The sequence below is a fragment of the Panulirus ornatus genome, chromosome 3 (assembly GCF_036320965.1).
Source record: "Panulirus ornatus isolate Po-2019 chromosome 3, ASM3632096v1, whole genome shotgun sequence".
Lineage (NCBI taxonomy): Eukaryota > Metazoa > Arthropoda > Malacostraca > Decapoda > Palinuridae > Panulirus > Panulirus ornatus.
The window spans coordinates 17,587,373-17,592,901 of record NC_092226.1 but is presented as its reverse complement, the minus strand read 5'-3'; the positions used below and the strand labels follow the sequence as shown (position 1 = coordinate 17,592,901).

The 5,529-nt window shown below is 46.6% G+C and overlaps 1 pseudogene; it reads right to left on the bottom strand.

Moving 5' to 3' along the window:
• Positions 1–1,566: 1,566 nt before the first annotated feature.
• LOC139759739 (uncharacterized) lies at positions 1,567–4,692 on the bottom strand (annotated as a pseudogene).
• Positions 4,693–5,529: the final 837 nt, after the last annotated feature.

The following is a 5,529-nucleotide window of genomic DNA, read 5'->3' as shown; positions in this document are numbered from 1 at the left end:
GTTTTAATCTACTCAGTTTACAAGGATTGTCCCGGTATCTGGAGGAGTGGGTAAACAGCAGGAGTGTGCTGGGGTTGTGGCAGCGGTCAGACAGCAGCAGCAGTAGTAGCGGCAGCAGCAGCAAAAGCCATTGTTTAGTCAGGATTTCCGTGCCTGGCCTGGGCCGCGTCATAATGGCCATGTTAGTATGTTGGTCGCCACTCCTCCTCTGGAGCCTCCACTACCACTCTATTGCCCCGACTCTGTGGCTTAGTAAGAGTGTCCTGCGGTCGCTAGTTCTCCAGCCCCGGGACCTCCACCTTCAAGCGGAAGACTTACTCAAGGACGAAAGGTCTCTGGACGAGGCATCCACCTCCTCCATTACCATTACACAATACTCTGACCCACTCCATTACCACTCCATGTTCTTTACCCACTCCAGGGCTCACCGCTCTCCCGAGCACCTCCCCCGCCCACTACACCTCCCATGGTGGTAGAGCGGGAGGAGGAGGCTCATAAAGCCTCCTTTATTGCCATCACAAAACACAGGAAAAGGACAGTATTTGCTAATATGCAAATACGGCCGCCTGCACACACGAGGAGCGACGTGAGATGAATGACTGGCCACAAAGGTGCGGCCTGGCCACACATGGCCACAGATCAAGACAGTTGTGTAGCCCCTCATTATTCTAAGCAGTCAGTTGTTGGCGGGTTGACAGCGCCGATTGCCACTCGTCAGCCCATATCGTCCCGTTCATCACATGAGGCAGCCGGCGCTACGCCCCTGGCAGCCAGCACCAGCAGGACCCTGCACATACCCTGCACCAGCCCGCGTGCTGAGCTTCCAGCCACCACCACTGTCTTCAGACTGGGGGCGTCATCCATCAACTGAGAGGAGGACGAGGGATAATGCTGCAGCACAAATACCACACAAAAAAGCAACAGCACCAGCACAGGCGTCAGTACCAAACATAAGGAAAAACTGGTTTAGATTCGACTATGACATGAGAGAGGAATGAGAGAGGAATGAGAACACACTTCAGTGACCAGGAAGGCAGAACCGGCCTACGTAGAGGGCATCACGCACTTAAGACGTCAACATGGAAAGCATGAGGTGATTTTATGAGTAAAAAAAGTCATGTCTTAAGTAAGAGTTGAGATGTGTGTCTAGGGCGGTGTGGGGGTCGGGTGGCCCAAGTCGTGCCTTTGCTCAAGACACGTCAGGTCGTCCATAACCCCAGCCGCCCAGTCAGCTGCCTAGCTCTCGCCCCACGGGGGAGGCACACACGACAAGGGGGACAGCCTCACAGGACCTGAGGGAGAGGCTCATAGGACTAGATAGTTAAGAAAGAGGAGGCTGGGCATGACAGGGCCAGGGGGAACAGTGGACAGGCTCAATGGGACATGGTTAGGGGCTCACTGGGACATACTTGTACCATACGTCTCTCACACGGCGGGAACATGGACGTTGTAAAACGCCACAAAACTTGCATTTCTGGAGTACAGTATCATTGTTTCATATCATCAAGTCGTAGAGATCTTTCCTCTGTCAAGGAAATGGACTTTGAATGTATAAGGAGACATACACTAGTTTCGCAAAGTTTATTTTTCAAAAATAGATATCTGACATTAAAAAACAAAAACCTCAATATAGTGTGCCTCCTCACAGGTAAACAAAGAGGAAAAACGTAATGGTGCAGTGTGGAGGACCATAGTCTCCACCTGCGGTGGTTGACAAGATCTCTCCCTCCGGAGTGGCAAGGTGCCACTCCGCAGTCAAGTGCTGCCACAGGTCTAGTGGCTGGTTTGAAGGGGATGGCGAGCACCGCCGCTAAGACTTCTTAGTTATGTGCCTCAGAGGCCATTGGTGCCACTCTTCTGGAAGGCCCTCATCATGACGGACCGGTCGAAGGGGCACTGGTTGAAGGTGCTGGCACACTCGGCGGGGAGAGGAGGCCTTGGCGCCGATGTAAGCAGCGTATTGGAATCCGGCCTTTGGGGTGCTGAGCTGGTCGAAGGTGACGGGGTTGGGGGCACGTCCGAACAGACTCAGGATGAGCTTCTCCTCGTGGCTAAGGGCTTGGTCTGGGGTGGCCTCCAGCTCACACACGAGGCGCATGCCGCATCCCATCTTGTCCTGAGTTGGCCGCCAGGGTGATGAAGAGCTCGGGGTTGCTGACCGGCAGGCAGGTTGGGGCGGCGCGCTTGCTGCTGCTGGAGGCGGCCCTGGCGGCGGCCAAGACTCCGGCAACGGCCAGGGCGCCCCCGACGGCAAGGGCGGCGGCGGTGGCGGCGGCGTTGGTGGTGGTGCCCAGAGTTATGGTCGCTGCTGTGAGGGCGCTGGTCGACTCCACTAGCAAGATGCCGCTGGCGAGGTTGAGCAGAGCGCAGGCGACGGCCACAGCGAAGAGAGAGTTGAAATGCATCTGTGGGTGGAGGAAGCGGGTTGGTGTGGCGTCAGTACTATGGGAAGCAAGTTATGAAATCACAATTAAGCTGCGTCTTGGTCAGTTAGAGATAAATCAATTAATGATTTTCTTTATTGGTTGAAAGAGATAAATTAATTGATGATCATTCTTATTGGTTGAAAGAGATAAATTAATTGATGATCATTCTTATTGGTTGAAAGAGATAAGGAGGACAAGTTCTTGATTATCTGAGATAATGGTTTCGTATCACAAAGAAAAGGTGACAAGATGATCCTCAGAAAAACATAGGAATGCGAAGGAACAGAAAAGATTCTATCTCAAGCAGCAAAGTAGCCATGAAACTGACAGTGAACTGAGGGACGTTGACAGTGAACAAAGGGACGTTGGTCAGCACTGACAACCTGTGAAATAACTGCTGTCTTACAGAGCCACCAGAGATGATGACAAAACTATGAAACGAAAAAGAAAACTTTCTTGAATTCATTTACATATCGCAAGATCCTTCAGTCGGCATTTGTCTGCAGGAAATAAAAAAAGTCTACACGAAGCACTAGCTAGACAATCAATCATACATGAAATCAGAATAAAAGTTGTAGAAAAAAAAAATTAAGTTTTGAAGCATATGTTAACATCAAGAAACAATGCATTACCCTAATATGGACATAATATCTAAAGAGTGTTAAGCTTATATCACTTGGATTCGGATGCAACAACAAGACAAAATCAGCTCAAAGATTTTACCCATCACATCGAAATCTAACAGCTGGATCAAACCCTACATCTGGGAAAATATAGACAATAACAATTTCCATGACTCAGGTACAGGTAGCTTATAGGTTTACTCGAATAAAAAAATCTATGAGAAATATATATATATTTTCGAATATGTTTAAGTTGCATAAGACGTTTGATTCTACATCAGACTGCTGGATTATTGACACTGGCGACTATAAGATAGTCTGATGTCCCACCACAAGTCTATTATTGTCCATTATACACACACACACATATATATATATATATATATATATATATATATATATATATATATATATATATATATATATATATATGAATATATATCAAACTGGGCAATATTGGTGGCTGTATGATGAGAATTTAAATGCTTTAGTTTTGAACTTTTCCGAGCAGTTATTTCGAAAATAACTTTTTCCTAGATATAATGCAAATATAGAAAAAACAACAGACAAAACATTGTAAAATTTGACTGAATAACATTATAAGGAAAGGATGTCGAGTGAAATTCATTGAGTAGAAAATACTAAGAGTTCGTCGTTACCATGGATGTGATAAGGAGTTAGATGTTAAAAAAGCAAATCTTAAAAAGTAAACCGAATCACACAGGCAGCAAGCTCTTTTGTTTTCCTGTGTATAAGTATTGTGACGACGTGTGTCCAGGAAGGGTTTATAGATTACTATTTTACGAAGTATATCAGCTTATGTGATTGGCTTGAAGTCTTTCACGAGAATTCCTTATTCAAAGTCATCTTGCAAAGTGTGATGTTCACACTCGAGAACTTGATTTCCCGATGCAGATGGTCGATTATCATGAATCTTATTCATTATAATCGACCATCTGCTTTTAAACATTATGTCTACAGCTAGACATATTGTTTGTGTAACTTTGACAATTTCGAAACTGTATTTATTTTACTGCTCTGATATCATCTCTCAGTTGTCTGATATCAACTCTCAGCTCAGTATTTTGACACAATTATTCTTGATCCAGAGGCTAGATTCTTTCCCTCAGTTTACGATGTGCATGAGAACTGGCTAAAGTCTCATTTGTGTTGTTATTGTGAATAATTCACCAGACCTGAGCCTAGCCCGCGCCAAAGTCTTTCCACGGCCTCTCCCTTCTTCCTCCCTTAGGTATAATCCTGCAAAAATTCTGTGCGCAGTTCGTTGTATCTTTGTCAGACGCAACCTTTGCTTCACTCTTTGAACACACTGAAAACCCCTGAGACGCAGGCAATTCTAACACAGAAGTAATATCAACAGGAGGGAGAACTGAATTGGCACTACGCCACAAAAGTGACACATCTGCCTCGGGTCTCGTTGGTGGCTGACTACAGCACACCATTTCCTCCTGAACCCTCCATAAGTAGGAAGATTCCCATTAAAACAACCGTGGGTACCAGTGGACTTCAAAGCTCCATCACTATCCGTCTTGGTGTTTGAACTTACTTTGGTTGGTTCTTCGTGATGAGTCCCTAAACAAGAATGTGATGCCCCTGTTGCAGGGCCGAAGACTTATATACCTCTCGAGACCAGGCCTGTACGCATGCGCGGGCGTAGAAGAGAAAGCCAGCGAAAGGGAGGGACAGAATTATTCAAGAAACCGCAAAGATGTAGCAGAGTTACCACTGGTGGTCCTCCCACAGACGGTGCCGCAGAGAAAGGTACTCTTTGTCGGCTTCTACAGTACCGAGGTGGCCACTGGTACATGTGTGAACACATGTTCTTCAAAGGACGCGGTAGCGAAGCAGCCCTTCCTCATAACTGTACAAAAATATATACTCTTGTTAGTCTGTTTCACAGTGATACCCGCGTGTTCGAAGCTTTGATGTAGATAACTTTAGTCGTGTGAAATGTGACGGAGACCGTGTCTGGGATATAAACACACTTTTGGTTCTCACACATTCAAAGGATCAGATAATTCCCTGTGAATGACAATAGCTTTGTCTGTACGCAACTTTTACCTCCTGATGTTAACATCCAAGTTGCTCGACACATGTCTTGTTAAGCCACGACGGCTCATGGTTCCCCTCACAGACACGCACCCATGGATTCAAAAACACCTCCACTTGTTGTATAACTTGCTCTGTCCTGGCAACGTATAAGTTCACATAGGGTCTCTGCTTTTTCTCTTTATCTTTCCAATTATATGTGTTTGCCTATCTGGAGGTGTGTACGTAGGTCTGTAACAAAGGACTGTCTCTGGCTGTACCTAACGTGCCGATCCTTCTTGCCTTCCTCGTCAGCAGTTGACGGAGTGGGCATCCCCTGCGAGTGTTGGTGTGGCTGCGAACACCTGACTGGCCAGAAACAATGTGGCTCCCACCCAGGGACTAGGGCCAGAGGTTGCTCGCCTGTAGGA